The sequence below is a fragment of the Zalophus californianus genome, chromosome 10 (assembly GCF_009762305.2).
Source record: "Zalophus californianus isolate mZalCal1 chromosome 10, mZalCal1.pri.v2, whole genome shotgun sequence".
In the NCBI taxonomy this organism is placed as follows: Eukaryota; Metazoa; Chordata; class Mammalia; order Carnivora; family Otariidae; genus Zalophus; species Zalophus californianus.
In genome coordinates, this window is record NC_045604.1 from 84,834,726 (window position 1) to 84,854,121 (window position 19,396).

Below are 19,396 nucleotides of genomic sequence, written 5' to 3' on the forward strand. Positions count from 1 at the left end.
GCTATATATTTTCCTCTCAGGACTGCCTTTGCTGTATCCCAAAGATTTTGAACAGTTGTGTTTTCAGTTTCATTGGTTTCCATGAATTTTTTTAATTCTTCTTTAATTTCCTGGTTGACCCATTCATTCTTTAGTAGGATGCTCTTTAGCCTCCATGTATTTGAGTTCTTTCCGACTTTCGTCTTGTGGTTGAGTTCTAGTTTCAAAGCATTGTGGTCTGAAAATATGCAGGGAATGATCCCAGTCTTTTGGTACCGATTGAGACCTGATTTGTGACCTAGGATGTGATCAATTCTGGAGAATGTTCCATGGGCACTAGAGAAGAATGTGTATTCCATTGCTTTGGGATGGAATGTTCTGAATATGTCTGTGAAGTCCATTTGGTCCAGTGTGTCATTTAAAGTCTTTATTTCCTTGTTGATCTTTTGCTGAGATGATCTGTCCATTTCAGTCAGGGGGGTGTTAAAGTCCCCCACTCTTATTGTATTGTTGTCAATGTGTTTCTTTGCTTTTGTTATTAATTGCCTTATATAATTGGCTGCTCCCATGTTCGGGGCATAGATATTTACAATTGTTAGATCTTCTTGTTGGATAGACCCTTTAAGTAGGATATAGTGTCCTTCCTCATCTCTTAATACAGTCTTTGTTTTAAAATCTAGTTTGTCTGATATAAGGATTGCCACCCCAGCTTTCTTTTGGTGTCCATTAGCATGGTAAATGGTTTTCCACCCCCTCACTTTCAATCTGGGGGTGTCTTTGGGTCTAAAATGAGTCTCTTGCAGACAGCATATTGATGGGTCTTGTTTTTTAATCCAATCTGATAGCCTGTGTCTTTTGATTGGGGCATTTAGCCCATTTACATTCAGGGCAACTATTGAAAGGTATGAATTTAGTGCCATTGTATTACCTGTAAGGTGACTGTTAACTGTCTGTTGTCTGTGTTCGTTTCTGCTCTTTGCTGCTTTTAGGTTCTCTCTTTGCTTAGAGGACCCCTCTCAATATTTCTTGGAGGGCTGGTTTCATGTTTGCAAATTCCTTTAGTTTTTGTTTGTTCTGGAAGCTTTTTATCTCTCCTTCTATTTTCAATGATAGCCTAGCTGGATATAGTATTCTTGGCTGCATATTTTTCTCGTTTAGTGCTCTGAAGATATCTTGCCAGTCCTTTCTGGCGTTAGCAGGTACTTCTTGAGCACTTACTATATTTTGGGTATTCTATTGGCTATTGGAAATGTACTCTGGGGTTGCAAGATGGCCTCCAGCAAAGTATTGGGCCACTTTGAGCATGTGTGTCTGTGAATTATATTCAGTTAAAATCTTTCGTATACTTAACTAATCATTTTAACCAATTACTTAATTATTTGATGAATTTTAATGTATTTAATCATTTCATTATTACTAAATAATTTCTAAGTGATTTAATCATTTGTGCTTGTTCATTAACTTAAAAAAAACTTTTTAAAGAAGTAGTCATCTTACTTTATAGTAACTGTATGTTGAGGAAAATGTGAGATTAATCTAATTTTTAAATTTTACTTTTTGAGCCCTATGTACTTGCCATTTTGCTGATAAAAATAAGTGAAATGTTGGTAATTTCATATAGTTTAATTTAATAATTTTATATGACTGTTAACTAAAATACTGGACTGTCCTGTTTAATCCTGGGACTATATACTGGAAATAGTATAGTCTAGTATTGGGACTATAGTGAGGTATATCCTTAATTTTGACTGTGGTAGGGTTGCCTTTCAAAGATTATTGTGGGGAAGACATATCACCTCAGAAAGAGTCAGAAAGGTGGTGTGAAAAATAACCTTAAAAAGACTCAATAGGTATGAGGCATGTAGAATGTTAATGTAATTGGACTGAATATATTAACAGAGTCAAATAAAGAAAGTGTCAATCAAAAAGAGATGGGCAGGAGATTGTGTAGCCATGGAGACAAGAAAGCCTGGAACTATTGCCATATTCAGCCCAGCATTGTCCAGCTAGGAGGAAATTTTAACCAATAGAAATTTCTTTTTTTTTTTTGAGGTATGATTTATATATGCTAAAATCTTCAGTGTTCAATTAAATAATTTTTGACAATTGTACACAACCACTAAAATAAAATATAGTACATTTCCTTCACCTCAGAGAATTCCCTCAAGCCTCTTTTCAATCAATACCCTCCTCCCTTCCAAGTAACCACCTTCTGATATTTTTCTCTTTGGAATAATTTAGCCTGTTCTGGAACTTCACATAAATGGAACCATCTGGTATATATCTTTTTGTGTGAAGTTTCTTTCACTACATAATATATTTGAGACTCACCCATGCTATTGGGTGTATCAATGGTTTCTTTACATTGCTGACTAATATTTCACTGTATGAATGTACTACAATTTGTTTATCCATTCCACTGCTTATGATTAAATGATGGATTTTTTTAACATAAATGTTACCATTTTAAACATTTTCAAGTGTACAGTTCAGTGGCATTAAACACATTCACATTGTTATGCAACCATTATCACTGTCCACTTCTAGAACTTTTTATCATTTCAGACAGATACTCTATACCCTTAATAACTCTCCATCGTCCCCTCCTTCCAGCTTCTGGTAATCTCTACTTCTGTCTGTGTGAATTTGACTACTGTAGGTAATTCCATGTTGACTCATTAAAGTTTACATTCGTGGCGGGGGGGAGTTGAAACTGCAGTTAGATTAAGGATTAAGTGAGGTTTAGCACAAGTAACTCCATTTTGGACCTGCTATCTCCTTTTTAATGATTTCCTCCTTTTGATCAGACTTTCAGTTTCACTGAGAGATGTGACCAGAATTTAAGGTATTGATACCACTCTCCACTACTGCTGTGTAGTTCTCAGAGCTTTTGTTGATCCTTTGTGTGGTCACAGGTCATGACGTTTTTGCTTAAGTTCTGTGATATTCACAGGTTATGACAAAAATTATGACAGATTCATAATTTTTGAGTTAGTCATTCTCTTCATTGCATTTCAAATGTTCCAATTTTAGGGAGATCTTTTGGGGGGTTAGTGGTTGTGAACATGCATTTAATGCTTTTGAGAGAATACCATGCACCAAGGAAATTACTATGATTATTATAAACAGGATAGTTGTTAATGTTTGGAGTGCACTTCAGAACCATGGTCCCCAAGACCCAGCCTGATCAAAATCAAATAAGTCAAAGACCCTGCTGAAGGAGTGACCTTGTTAAGCCAAGTGGCTTGCTCCATGATCTTATGTAACTGAGTTGTACCTTCCTCAGAAGTGTTAATCCAGGTGTGGCAGGTGGTGTTGGCTACAGCACAAACACCACTCTGTTCAATAAAAAGATAATCAAAGGGTATCCTATTATCAAGAACAACTTTAGCCAGAGAGTCTAAGGATCTTTGTTGGATAGCTATTGTCTTAGCAATGGATTCCACAACATCTTCAAGAATTAAGGAGAGGTTTCTGATCATAATCTCATACATTTATTCCTAACCAGAGAAGTGTGGCCCTGCCAAAGGAAATGAATCCTGAGTCATGAATGCCTCCTGGTAATTCCTTTCTGACTCAGTGACATAAATCCAGAGGAGTCAGCCAATGAGATGTCTTTATTTATGTAAAAATAAGGAGCACAGATAACCTAAGAGACATTGCCCGGGTATACACCAGGCATCTACACATTCATGGGCCCAAGGGGAATGATAACCACAAGAGACAAAGAAAAACCCTGTCAAGGGCACAAACCATTCTCACTAAGGTATTAGTGTTAATGGATTCATTCATAGGGATTGCTGTGTTTACCCATTCAGGCCAGGGGTCAGTTAGGTTTTCAGGGCATTCTGTAAGAAAATCTTCTATCCTGAAATGAAGAGTCATTCTAAATACCTTCAAGGATAGGTGCTGGTGGTGAGGATTTTTAGTGAGTGGGGACAGATCTGATCTAGATAATCATGGGAACATGAGGGTGTAAGTGTACTAAGATTTATTTAGGTATTGGTGTCTACTTGGGTATGTACAGTTCTAATTGAAGAAAGAGAAGAAACAAGGCACTGGATGTTCTGGCCATGAGAGTTGAACTCTGGAAGATACTTCTAAGTCGGTGGGTTGGGGGTGGGGGAATCTATTGTGGTGTCTGGTGACACTGGGAATAGAAGAAAAATTGGTTACAGGGAGGACCAGGGGGTCTCTGACATCATAAATGGGTTGAAATCTGATGAAAAATTACCCCCCTTAGCAAGGACCTGGGAATATGGAAGAGGGCATTATCTTTCCAGGCCAATGCCAGAGTAAAGGAAAGAAAGAAAAGAAAGAAGGTTTCATGTTCAGTTAGAGTATGATCAGTATTATTTGGTGTCCTGGGTGGAAGCAGTCTGCCTTGGTGTCAGCTACTTCTTTTCCTCCTCAGTTTGATGTGGAGGTCTCCAGTGTCCATATAGTAACAGACGTCAGGTGGAGAGCCTTCTTTAGCTGTGAGATGTGCCCACGGCTCAGTGTCTTCTGGTTTTACAGCAGTGCCAGTTGTCAGGAGCACTTGGTGGAGTTCTGTCCAACAGGGCTCAAGGGCTGTTTTCCTCTGATGCCGTTTCTGGAATACCCAGTCACCAGGCACCACCCAGTGACCAACAGCATCCTTTGGATTGGAATTTGAAAGGTTTTTTTTAACCTGTTGATGTTAGGTTTTGGCATAACACATTAAAGATTTCGAGTAGCTGGTGAAACTCAACAAGGAATAACAAGGGATCAACAGAAAGTTGTATACTGATGAACATTGGTCGACTGGTGACCATCTCATGTGGAGCAAGTTTATGTTTCCTGAAGGGGGGACCTGTCAGTAGTCAGCAAGGTCAGAGACAACACCATCAGTAGTTCCATCCACTTTAGAGATTATAATTTGACAGTCCCATTAGTCCTCTCAACCTTGCCTGATAACAGGGTGGTAGGGACAGTGATCATTGTGAAGCCTTCATTAAGACTTGTATGATTTGTCCATTGAAGTGGCTGCCTTAATCCCTGGGGATTATGGAAGGTATACCCCAAGTGGGAAACCTATTTTCTAACTTTTTTTTTTTTTTTACTACTAAGGGCATCTGCCTTGTGCAGGGGAAAGGTTTCAACCCATCCAGAAAACACACATACGATGATAAGAAGAACACACCGATAACCCATATTAAGTGGCAATTGAATGAAGTCCATTTGCAGGTATTAAAGGGTCCAGAGAGAGGAGGCTTGAGGCCTCTGGGAACAAAAATAGTTTTTCCAGGATGATGGACCTGACAAGACAGACATTGATGGTAAGCTGTTTTTGCAGTTTTATAGAAGTCTCCCCACCAATGTTTATTTAAAATTTGAGTCATCTTAAATGCACCATGGTGGGTAAAGGAATGCAAAAACTGAAAAATGGGGTTTGCCAGGAAGCCTGGAAGAACCAAGTGGCCATCTTGGTTCTCCCATAACCCCGACTGTTTATTGAAAACACAACCATTGTGTGCCTATCTTAATTCTCTTATTTGGGAGTAGACTGCTGCCTTGTTGGAGAGAACATCAGGATGGCAGAAGTCTGGCAAGAAGAGGTCATTTTTTGCAGAAACAGAATGAACTTCATCCACATGTGCCACAGTCTTTTCAGATTCTCTTGCCATTGCCTCTGCACAAAAGTCAGCTCGTGCCTTCCCTGATACTTACACTAAAAAGGGTCCGTCTTTTTAGTGTAAGCCTCAGTTTTGATCACAGCAGTTTTAGAAGGTAAAGATTGTCAGTAAGAAGTTTGTTTACTTGTCCATTTTTGATCAGGGTCCTTGTGGACCCCAAAGGCATATGAACTATCAACATAAATGTTAACAATTTTTACACCTGGGTGGCTCAGATGGTTAAGCATCTGCTTTTGGCTCAGGTCATGATCCCAGGGTCCTGGGATCGAGTCCCGCATCGGGCTCCCTGCTCCTTGGGAGCCTGCTTCTCCCTCTGCTTCTCTCTCTCTCTCCCTCCCTCTGTCTCTCATGAATAAATAAATAAAATCTTTAAAAAAATGTTAACAATTTGTCATTTTGATACCTGGCATGCTCTGGTGAGGACCCAGAGCTCTGCCTGTTGAGCTGATTCAGCTTGTGGGAGAGTTCCTCTCTGGAGGAGTTTGTATTGGGTAGTAACAGCATAACCAGCTTGGAAATTCCCTTTCTCGCTTTTACAATAGGACCTTAGATCAGGATTTAGTCATAGTGTCACAAATCAGGACACAGTGATATGAAATGGGATGTTGTTACCTCACAGGCATGGGGGTTGCCTTTCTGAGGCAGGGATAGTAACGGAGCAGGATTAAGAATGTTGCAGCGTTTAAAATGCAGGTTAGGTGGTGAGAGAGAAGGGTCTCATAGGAAGGTAGACTGTTTACAGAGAAATGGTGAGTCAGTTCAGAATTAAGAAGACTTTGAACAAATTTGTGGAGTTTGTAAATAAATGTCATTTCCTAAGGTTAAATCCACTGAGGCTTCTCCTAACTTTGCAGCTGTAGCTGCTGCCTTAAAGCAGCTGGGGGCATGAGCACCAGAGGCAAGTTGTACGCTCTCGTAGGCAATAGGCCGATGTTTATTGACATGTTCTTGTGTTGAGCATTCTCAGGGCTTGCTTTCTCTTTCAGGTACAAATAAGGTGAAAGGTTTTGGTTAGGCAGCCCGAGGACAGGTGGTTCTTATGATGCTTGCTTTAGTCTTATAAAGCCTGCTCATATCTATCTTCCCAAGGAAGGGGTTCAGGCACTGAAATTCTAGTAAGTTCATTGAGTGGGGAAGCCAACATAGGAAAAATTAGGAACCCATCATCTGCAATAGCCAGCTAGGTCTAGAAATCCATGAAGCTGTCACTTAGCTGTAGGCCTAGGAAATTCTTGGATTAGTTTAATCCTTTTTGGAGATAGCTGGATTCCTTCCTTGCTTGGATTATGATTTAGGTGATGAACAGTGTCTAGAGATAATTATAATCTTTCCTTAGAGACTTTATGTCCCTTTTCAGCTAACTGGTGCGGCAAATAAATGGAATCTTTTATGGACACCTCCTTTGTAACTGGGCGTAGCAAGAGATGGTCTACATATTGTAAAAGGGTTGATTTCCCGGGGAACTGGAGGGTGCTTAAATCTTGGTGGGGCACTCGGGAGAAATAAGAAGAGGCCTCAGTGAACCCTTGTCCAGGTATATTGCTGATTGTTCCAAGTAAAAGCAAATAGATATTGACTGTTGGAGTCTATAGGAATGCTGGCAGAAGGCTGAACCGAGGTCTACAGTAGCAAACAATTTTGAGTCTGGTGGGACTTGTAACAAAAGGGTGTTTGGGTTTGGAACAATTATCTTGTTAATGGATCTCAAGTCCTGGACAAATCGCCATCCCCACCCATTATGTTTCTAGACCAGCAAGATCTGCATGCTGTAGGGGCCAGCATAAGGAATAATCAGCTCCGGTGCCATTAGGTCTTCTACTCTGGGTGTGAGGACTTGTATGGCCTGAGGCTTTAATGGATATTGAGACTATTTAGGAAGAGGTTTAGTCATATCTGTCTGAAGTTTTATAGGCCCTGTACTTTTTATTCTCCCAAGGTCAGTATTAGAAAGGAGCCCATAGATTTTTGGGTATATCAAATAAGGGAATTTTTGTTGGAATTCTTCCTCTTCTATATTAAGGACAGATTTTAAAGAACATAAAAGGTCAAGTTCAGGTTGGTCAGGAAATTATAAGGTGAGGTCTCTACTGGAAGCAAAGCATATTAGTCCTTTTATTTTATTTTATTTTTTAAAAAGTTTATTGTTATGTTAATCACCATACATTACATCATTAGCCCTTTTATTTTAGAAAGGAGATCTCTACCTAAGAGACTGTATCATATAGCAAAAAAGAATGCTTTTCAGTAAAAGGTCCCAAAGTCATTTGTACCAGTTAACATAGGAGTACCCTTTGAACTTTATTAGATACCCCCACTATGGAAACTTCCCCACCCCCCCACTCTGAGGGATTTGTTGTCCTATGAGAGCACGATTTAAAATAGTGTAGCCCTGGTATCTACCAGAATTTGGCAAGATTTCTCATTAATTTTAATTTTAGTTTCTCCTTGGCTATTCAAGGTTATTATTGGTAGCAGTTTACCAGAGGGTCCCAAGGAGCCCCATCGTTTCTGGTAGAGACCCCAATGCAAGATCTCCCTTGAGGGACACTGAGTTGATATTAAGGAATTTCTGTGGGACCTTTGAGGACAATTTTTTTCCCCAGTGCCCCAATTGATTACAAATGAGATATTGATCCCTAAGCCAGTGTTTTAACAATAAACGCCTCGCATTTTGGGAGAGGATCAGGTGTTATTTGATGTCTCTGGCCTTTGTAGTGATTATAGCTATAAAGCCAATAGTTTGACGGATCTTTGCTTATTGATTTTGGTCCAGAGTCCTTTCAAAGTGCTAGGCTCTGGCCAGGAGTTTGGTTAGATGAGTGGTCTCCCATTCCATTTTCTGTCTTTTTAATAATCAATTAATCTCAGTAGATTATCCATTTAGAGTTAGAGAAGGCAGAGTATTTATTGTATGGAATCTGGAATGCTATAGGAAGAGAGCTTCCAGATAGGATTTAAAGTGGGCCACAGATCCATCTTTTTTTTGTTTGCTTGGATAATAGAACCAACAGCATGGGCAGGAAAGACTCTAGGAATGGCTTTTTTAAATTTTTTATTTTTTTTAAATTTTATTTTATTATGTTATGTTAGTCACCAATACAATATATCATTAGCTTTTGATTAGGAATGGCTTTTAAAAGATGAGTTGCTACCTTGCAAGCTTTTTCAGGTCCTTTAGAGGACCACGCTGGAGATCGAGGATCTTGAATATCATCCTTGGGATTCAACCACTGTGCTTCCTGCATCCCATTTTGGGCTTCACTAGGTCCTACCAGCAGGTGCACAAGCTGATAAAGATTTGGCAGCCTGGGGTCATAGGCCCTGATAAGGATTCAAAACTCTTTAGAAAATGTTTGGGGGGGCGCCTGGGTGGCTCAGTTGGTTAAGCGACTGCCTTCGGCTCAGGTCATGATCCTGGAGTCCCGGGATCGAGTCCCACGTCGGGCTCCCTGCTCAGCAGGGAGTCTGCTTCTCCCTCTGACCCTCTTCCCTCTCGTGCTCTCTATCTCTCATTCTCTCTCTCAAATAAATAAATAAATAAAATCTTTAAAAAAAAAAAAAAAGAAAATGTTTGGGGATCCTCCCTGGGCTTAGGAAATTCTTTAACTATGGCCCTTAGTTTGGTCTTTGACCAAGGGGTGAAAGATATCTGAGGAAGATTGCCTACAACCTAGAGCAGTTTTATTTTAAAGGGTAACTGTTTAATAGCCTGTTCAGTGTGGAAAGGCAGTTCAGACGGAATTATTGAAACATGAGTACTCAAGGAGAGAAGGATAAAGGGGAGCCGAAGGAGTCACTTCAGTCCTATCGTCTCTTTAGAAGCTCTTGTGTCTTTAGAATTTCATTAGCCTTTAGCAGCTAGTCTATTTTTTAAATTTTTATTGTTATGTTAATCACCATACATTACATCATTAGTTTTTGATGTAGTGTTCCATGATTCATTGTTTATGCATAACACCCAGTGCTCCACGCAGAACATGCCCTCTTTAATACCCATCACCAGGCTAACCCATCCCCCCCCCTCCCCTCTAGAACCCTCAGTTTGTTTTTCAGAGTCCATTGTCTCTCATGGTTCGTCTCCCCCTCCGATTTACTCCCCTTCATTCTTCCCCTCCTGCTATCTTCTTCTTTTTTTTTTTCTTAACATATATTGCATTATTTGTTTCAGATGTACAGATCTGTGATTCAACAGTCTTGCACAATTCATAGCGCTCACCATAGCACATACCCTCCCCAATGTCTATCACCCAGCCACTCATCCCTCCCACCCCCACCACTCCAGCAACCCTCCGTTTGTTTCCTGAGATTAAGAATTCTTCATATCAGTGAGGTCATATGATACATGTCTTTCTCTGATTGACTTATTTCACTCAGCGTAACACCCTCCAGTTCCATCCACGTCGTTGCAAATGGCAAGATCTCATTCCTTTTGATGGCTGCATAATATTCCATTGTGTATATATACCACCTCTTCTTTATCCATTCATCTGTCGATGGACATCTTGGCTCTTTCCACAGTTTGGCTATTGTGGACATTGCTAGCAACTAGTCTGTTAATGAAACTGTTTTGGAATCTTGAATCCTTTTGGAACCTTCTGCATATTAAAATAGGTATTCCAGGGCACCTGGGTGGCTCAGATGGTTGGGTGTCTGCCTTCAGCTCGGATCATGATCCCAGGGTCCTGGGATCGAGTCCTGCATCAGGCTCCCTTCTAGGCGGGGAGCCTGCTTCTCCCTCTGCCTCTGCCTCTCTCTCTCTCTCTCTCTCTCTCTGACTCTCATGAATAAATAAATAAAACATTTAAAAAAATTAAAAATAAATAAATAAATAAATAAATAAAATAGGCATTCCATTCTGTTTGTTTAATTCGGGAACCCCTACTTTCAAGTGCACTTCTTAAATGAACAATCTTGTCTAATTGGAATGTTCCCCATAATGGCCACTGTAATTCTAGGTTGTTTTTAGTTAGATTCAGCCATTTTTCTAGATATTTATAGCTTCCAGGACCACAGTTTTTAGACATAAAATAAGTGGGTGTATCAGGAGGTGGTGTGCTTGATTTTTTTTTTTTTTTTTTTAGTTTAAAATCCTAATACCTAAGCCTTTGGGTTTCTAGGATCTGAAGTAATACCTAAAGGGGTTGTACCACTGGGTTGGGGATTGTGCAGTATTCTACAGTGTACCTGGGTGCATGGAAACCTTTTTTTTTTTAAGATTTTATTTATGTTATTTATTCATTTGAGACACAGAGATACAGAGATACAGAGAGAGAGAGAGCATGAGCAGGGGGAGAGGCAGAGGGAGAGGGAGAAGCAGGCTTCCCGCTGAGCCAGGAGCCCAATATGGGCTTGATCCCAGGACCCTGGGATCATGACCTGAGCCGAAGGCCAGACACTTAACCATCTGAGCCACCCAGGTGCCCCGCATGGAAACTTTCTTGAATTTGGTTGGTGATTTAGTGTCAGTCTAACCTGTTCTGTGACCAGTTTATCCTAACACGGGAATCTTTGGGTTTGGTGGTAAGTGCTCTAACGGTTCTTAAGTGCTTGACCAGTGCCCCCCAACTTTTGCAGCTTTTTGGCCTCCAAGATCTCCACTAGCAATAGCCTCTATCCACACAAAAGAAGAAAAACCAAATATGTACACTCTAATATATTAGCAGTAACCCAAGAGATGATACTAGATCTTGGCCAAGAAAAGGCTCTGTGTGTACCACCACCAGTTCCCAATCTGGAACTGGAGATTTGTGAAAGAATTGAACCAGCAAACTGTGCAGAATGGGGACTGCAGGCTGATTCCAAACAAATGAGGAACTATAACAGCTACCAACAGTTCCCAGCATGGAATCTGGGGACAGAACCAGAGGCTGGGGCTTCCAATCAAATGGGGAATTGTGGTCTGAACTCCCAGTAGCTTCCAACTGGAACTAGTGATTCCAGACAAATGGGGAACTAACTGGAAAACCAATTAGATTGGGAGCTTGACACAAAGAGAGTGGAGCTCAGAATCAAGTGTGAACTTACCCACAGCCCTTGGAAACGATGAAGAAGACTGTGAACTCAAAGGGTCTGTGGGGTACCGCACCTGTGTTTCTTGTTGTCCCTGAAGCTCTTGGAAGTCTCCTGTGGTCCCACTGATGCCATCAAATCTGTTAAACTACAAAAATTCAACTGAGTAAATTTAAAAATCAAAGTGGCTTTACTCAACAATTCATGAGACAGGTAGCATCCCGTCTAGTAAGTAGAAAGGAGCTCTGCTGAGCTGTGGAAAAGGAAAGGTTTTTAAAGGTGGAAAGGGGCTGGAAAAAGGAAGTTATTACCAAAGAATGCATTGTTTTAGAGGAGGTCACCTTCTTAAGGGGAACAGAAGGATTCTAATGGGTGGATTATCTCAATAGTGCTGACCAGGTAGTTCCATGTTGACTAGTTAAAGGTTACATTCCTGGGGGTTGAAACTGCAGTTAGTTTAGGTGTTCAGTCTTGGTTTGCTGATGTGGGGGTTTAGCACAAGTGACTCCATTTAAGGCATGCTATCTCTTTTTAAACACAGCATACAAGTCTTTAACCTTCTTGGTTAAGTTTATTCCTGAATATTTTATTCTTTTTGATGTTATTGTAAGTGAAATTGTTTCTAAATTTCCTTTTCAGATTGTTCATTGCTAGTGCAAAGGAATGCAACTGGTTTCTGTGTGTTGATTTTGTATCCTGCAACTTTGCTGAATTTATTAACTAATAATTTTTGTGAGTGTATACTAGAATCTTTAGGGCATTCTACAGATAAGATTATGTCATATGCAAGTAGAAATAATTTTTCTTCTTCCTTTTCAATTTGGATGCCATTTATTTATTTTTCCTGCCTAATTACTTTGGCTAGAATTTCCAATCCTATGTTGAGTAGAAGTGATAAAAGTGGGCATCTTTGTCTTGTTTCTGATCTTAGGGGAAAAGCATTTTGTCTTTCATAATTGAGTATCATGTTAATCACTGCTTTTGCATAGATGACCTTTATCATGTTGAGGTGACCAGTGCATTTTGTATTGATAAGACCCTCTCTAATGTGGGGTTGGACGTAGAGACTTACAGACAGTGTTGTTTGAATATTTTGTTTTCATTGACACAGTAAAGTTCCTAGAGGGTGGAGCATGTCCATTCATGGTATATGAGATGATTTGACAAGGTACATTATAGCAGCATTTAAATAACACCAGGTCCCCTCTTCCACTGGCAGAATTTTATTTCTCACATAAAATTCTCTTCCAATTCCCCTGATTATATCAACGAGGGAGTCTCAGTCTGGTGCTACTACATGTTTAACACTTCTCTAACACTAAGTGATTTTAAAATTTTTTAATGAAGAAAGAGCAGCTTTTGGTTTCAGTGCCTTTAGCAAACCACGGTATCTATTTAGAGTTTAATGGTATTGTCTTATTTTATTTGTATTTTTTGCCTTCTATTTCTGGCAAGTGATAAAGATTTCCCACTTATTTATATCTGTGAAATAATTATCGATTAGAGGGATAAAGTTTTATTTAAAAAATAAGTATTCAAATAATATACAAGAGAGTTGGTCTTTAAAAAGTCATGTAAATGCATCAGTTTGATTAAGGACTAACTTTCTAGTACCAACAGAGGAGTTGGAAGCAGGTTGTTTTCTTATCAGATGGATGGGCTTTGCACAGGGAATGCAGATGTGTAAGGTGTAGATTAAATGTATGTGAACTTCTCTAAACCCAGTGAGGAAGAAGGGCAGATTCCCTAGTCAAAGAGGGGAGTAAAGAGCTATAATTTTTTAATCTTCAGACTGATTGTTCTAATACTTTGTGAGTCTCCAAGGAAGCTTGTGATTTATCTGTGTTCAGTCCGTGAAGATCAGAATTTCTATCAGTGGTTCTAGTAGAACCATTATATAGTAATGGAAAGAACTGGGTGGGCATCCCATTGTTTCTGATTGCCCTAGAGTACTGGCCATCTGAGCATACCTAACCTTAATTAATGGCAGCTACAGTTCCCAGAGTGGGGCCGGCCAGGTTTATAAAAATAGCGGTCCTTAAAATTACATAATTCTGAAAGGCAAGCACATTCTTAAATTTCAGCATACACCTGGTATCTCTCCTCAGCCATCATATGATTAAAGTAAGTTGCAAAGCCAGTTTTATATTTAAGGAAGACCTATAGGTTTCAACTATATTAGGAACTATCTGGTGACAAGTGAAAAAAAAAACCTCTTTATATAAAGAGGTGTTAGTTTGGAGGCTCCTGGCCGTACCCCACAAAGGGATTGTCCAGGACCCCCTTATCAAGATAGTAAATAATAGTACCAACGGGTATAGCACAAAGTCATATAAGTGTCTCTGAATGAAGTTTAAGAAATATGAGGCTAGCCCATCTGTTATTATGACATGGATGTGTCAGTCCATCTTATCTTGATGGTGCTGAGATTTGATTCCTCCAACTCCTCCAGCTCTGAATATCTAATCATCACATGACCTTTGAATGTTACTTAGCTGTTGACAGGAAGAGAAAGTGCTGGTTACGAGAAGTTAGAAGAATCCAATCCGTATGATAAGGATTTTGCACTGAAAAACTATTCAATTAACTTTTTGGTTTTAAAACATTAATCTTGAGAACTTAAGTAATGTGAACATGCAACTGAAAACAGGTCCCTTGTTAGTAAAATCAGGGATTCCGTCTGCAAAGCTGAGGTTGATCTGAGGGGCTACAGGGTAAGTGTTGAGGTGGTGACTGGCTTTTGCTGGGCTCTTTAGGCAGCAGCTGGGATTGAGATGTCGCCACAGTGAAGCTGTCCAAAGGAGCAGCTGAAACCTGGGCCAACGGAGGGAGTCCGTTTGTGCCATCCAGTGTGTCTTTAAAGGAACTGCTAATGTGTCCTGGTCCCCCTCTTCCAAATAACAAATAATGAACTCAATATAAGGAATGATGAAATACTTAATGGTTGAGAATAGTTACATGATTTTGACAGACTAAAAAGGGGTAATCAGTTCCACTTGGGGGGAAATTGATTTATCTGGCTTTCTTCCATTTTAGATAATTTTCTATTTGTAATATAGAGGTTGCAGTTAAACAGCTTTCAAGGCATTCCTCTCCTCCACTCTGCCTACTCCAACATTCCCCTCTTCTCTTCTTTGTCTTTCTCTGACTTCCATACATATTTACTGAGTACCTGCTTTGTGTAGCTCTTGTGCTGGGGGCAAAGGATGAACTCTGCAGATAGCCACTGGTCTCTTGGACCTCACAACCCCGTGGGGAAGGGGGAGGTAGATACAAGTTAGTAGTCTTATTCGTCATTGCTTGTGTTTATTGAACAAGTTCTGTGTCCCAGGTGCAATTCCGAGGGCTGCACATGTATAAACACACTTGGCCCTCGCAACAGCACTATGAGAAAGGGATTATTAGTATTATCCATTGTACAGATGGGGAAACCAAAGGGCAGAGAGGTTAAGAAACTTGTCTGGTGTCACACAGCTGGTAAATGGAGAATCGGGAATTGGAATCAAGCAGTCTGGTTCTTGAATCCACACTCTTCAACACGTAGTGTTTACAGTATGAGACGGACTGTAAGAGAAGAAATGCAAGGGTGCCAGGCGCTCCTGGAAGAGAGGCACCGCGTGTTGTAATGGAGGTGACATTGGTGTGTTTGGAGAAGAGGAAGCCAGATGTCGTGGGTAAAGGATACAATATCTTACTGAACGAGAAAAATCACGTACAGGATATGTAGCTCCCACGTTCTCACAAAGGCACCCAGCTACCAATAATACTGCCTGAGAGGAGATCGGATCCCATCTGATCCTTAGGGAACTTTCCTTTGGTCCTCATCATGGGCATCTTTGTCCCTCTTCACATTTTGGAAGAAGCTGACCCTTTGGCTGCCTGCCCACCCAGGGTGGGTCCCTGATGACACCTAGCACGTTCCTCTGTGTTGACAGTGGGGTGAGGTGAATTGAAGGGCAGTTTCCTAGGACTGTCATCACCCAGAAGGACCAAGCCTCATGCCTGCATGGAGATTCTTCTTGCAGCTCTTAATCCAGTCTTCCTGCCTGCTAGGGAGGTTAGGAGAGGGTTCTGGAGAAGGTGAGCAGGAATTTCTATGTGACAGCAGTTGTGAGGAAGGAAAGAGAGAGTGGGGGACACCTGGGGGGACTGCACGTCATTGTGCAGGAATGGGGGAGGATGCCAGAAGCAAGAGGCAAGGCTGCAGGGATGGATCATCAGAGACCACAGTGTACAGGATCATGCCAGTATGCCCCTGAGTTTGAGCTGTGTCCAGTGAGCAACAGAACATTCTAGACACTTTTGGTTTAACTATTACAACTTAGATCACTAAAAATTTCCTATATACGAGGGACTGCACTAACTACATGCATTGATTTATTTGTTCTCCACAATAACCAATACTATGGGCTCTATCGTTCACCCCGTTTCATGGAGGAGGAAACTGAGGAACAGCAAGATGAAATTTGCTCAAGGCTACTCATCTAGCAAGTGGTGGAGCTGGGTTTGAACCTGGGTTTCTACCTCCAGAGTCTGCATGTTTACCCCGTGTGCTGTGTGTCTGAAGTGGTCAGGGCATACCAGGCTGTTGGCATCTAGAAGCCCCTGACTTCCAATGGGCAGATTTCTTTTTGACCTGTTTGTCCAGGTCTGCCTCACCTTTGTGTTGAACCAGCTGAACAACTGAAAATTCTATCCCCTGCAATTCGGTTTCAGTATGACTGAGCCGAGATGAATTTGAGTTTAATCTTGCATGCCTAACGAACTCACAGAGGTATCTCAGAAATTCTCCTGCTTCTATTAGTGAGATAGTGTGTGGGGCTTATTTCCACTGACAGGCAGTTTTATCATTATTTTTAAAGCAGGGACTTGTCTCGAATAGTTCAGGCAGTGTCAAAAGGAAAGATAACAAACCTCCTAGAATAAAATGTCATTGCAGGAAAGGAGCTAAAAATCAGCTAGTCCAACCCATTCAATATACAGAAAGGACAGGAATTGTCCTAGTGGCCCATTCCATCGTATCCACAGCCACCTGTTGACACCCCTTCTGGCTGCCTGGGGAGTAATGTAGCATGAGAGAAGATGTGGGGGCTAGGGTATGGTGAGTAGACTGAATTGGAATTCTGGCTCTCCCAAAGTTTTGTTTTTGTGGGATTTGGGGCAAGCCTCAGGCTGATGGGGACAGCTAGAGCAAAAGCTGCCCATCAGAGGAATCCCACAGCAGGCAAGAATGGCTCATAGCTGGTACCTACTTCTCCCTGTGCTCTGTCATGGGCTAGGGGCAGCCCAGGGAAGCAGGGCCTGGTGGGAAGGCTGCAAGAGTTACAAAGATGCTATGGCTAGAGCCTGTTGAGCAGCCCTGCTCCCTGCACTAGGTTCTCTTGAAGGAAGATCTGACCCGGGCACCTCCATGGGTGTTCCAGCAAGCCTCAGTGAGTCCTTGTTTGATACAATTGGATCATCTTTGCCAGCTGCAGGCCCAATGCTCTAATGCCTCAGTACAATAAGCATTTAGTATTGGTCAGGGTGTACCAGGCTGTTGGTGATTAGAAGACCCTATCTTATAATTTGAGGTCCTAATCCCGAGTATTTCAGAGTGGGACCATATTTGGAGATAGGGTCTTGGAAAAGATAAATAAATTAAAATGAGGCCAGGGGGATGGGCCATCATCCAATATGACAGGTGTCCTTATAAAAACAGGAAATTTGGGCACAGATGTGCACAGAAAAGAGGATGTGAAATTACAGGGAGTGGGCCACCATCCACAGGCCAAGGAGCGAGGCCTCAGAAGAAACCAACTTTGCTGACATGTTGATCTTGGACCTCTAGCCTCCAGAATGATGAGGAAAATAAATTTCTAGTGTAGAAGCCACTCAGTCTGTGGTATTTTGTTCTGGCAGCCTTAGGAAACTGGTAACAAACATCCTAGCTAGATGCTGCGTGGTATTCACTGGGCAGGGCCCTTGCTCTTCAATAACTGGAAAAACTGTTTACTAATAAAAAAATCTACTGATTGAGCCAGGACCTTCCCTTCCATATTTATTTCCTAGGGCTGCCATCATCAATGACCACAAACTAGGTGGTTTAAAACAACAGAAATTCTCCCCTCACAGTTAGGAAGCCAGAAGTCTGAAATCGAGGTGTAGGTAGGGTGAGTTGCTTCTGGAAGCTCTGAGGGAGAAACTATTCAATGACTGTCTCCCAGCTTGTGGTGGTTACCAGCCATCCTTGGTGTTCTTGGTTTGTAGATGCATCATTCTAATATCTGCCTTCCTCTTCACAGCACTTCTCTGTGTCTCTGTGTGTCCTTTACTGTCATTGTCATTGGATTTAGCCCCTCTCCCCAGCCCAGTATGATCTCATCTTGATCTGTGTCTTAATTATATCTGCAGAGACCCTGTTTCCAAATAAGCTCACATTCCAGGGTTCTGGAATGAACTTTTAGGGGGACCCTATTTAACCTACTACACCATATATGGTCTTCTTTAATTGTCCAACAGTCCTATGGGATAAGTAGAATGAATACCGAGGAAGAAATGAAAGTTCAGAGAGGTTAAGTAATTTGCTCCAGGTCATACATCTAGTATGTTATCAAGCCAGGATTTGAGTTGGGCATTCTAGTTCCAAAATCTCCACATTTATACTGTTCTACTGCTGTACGTCTGTTACCCTTCTTCATGAAGAAAGGAATATTAATTCGATTACCTCCCACTCTCACCCATGCAACTACTGATCTGATTTCTATCACCATAGCTTAGTTTTGCCTGTACTAAACCTTCACGTAAATGGGATCAGGCCATATGTAGTTTCTTCTGTCCAGGCTTCTTTCACTCAACAGAATGTATTTGAGATTCAGGTATGTTATTGTATATATTTGTTGTTTATTTTTATTGATGAATATCATTTCATTGCATGAATATACTGAGATTTCCTTTGATAACATTTGAATCATGTACAGGTTTTGCTTATTACTAGAGCTGCTCTGAACATTCTTATAAAAATTTTTTTGGGGGACACATATTTTCATTTCTCTGGATACTTTGGGGTAAAATCATTGGATCATTCCTGGTGTATGTTTAACTAACTGCCAAACTGTTTTCTAGAGTGGGTCTTAAAATTTTACACTTCTACCAGCAAAGTATGAGAGTTCCTTCTGGTCCATGTACTTACTAGTATTTGGGGTTACCGGTCTTCAATTTTAGCCTTTCTTGTGGGTATGAAGTAGTATCTCATTGCAGGTTTAATTTGCATTTCCCAGGAGATTAATGGTATAGAGCATCTTTTTATATGGCTCATTGGCCATTTGAGTATCTTCTTTGTGAAATATCTGCTTAAGTCTTTTTCCCATTAAATATTTTTGACTATGGGCCATATGACTTATATATTCTAGATACCAGTTCTTTGTCAGATGTATGTATTGTGAATATTTTCTCTATGCCTTGCTTTTTCATTTTCTTAATGATGTCTTTTTTTGAAAAAAATCAAGTTATTAATTAACATAGTGTTGTAATAATTTCAAGTGTACAATATAGTGATTAATGATGTCTTTTGAAGAATAAAAGTTTTTAGTTTTGATAAAGTTTAATCTATCATTTAAAAATTTTTATGGTTAATATTTCTCTGTCCTGCCTGAGAAATTTTTGTCTAAATCAAGATTTCAAATATATTGTCTTACATTTTGTTTTAGAAGTTTTTATAGGTTTAGCTGTTATGTTTAAGTTTGTGACCCATCTGGAATTAATTTTTGTAC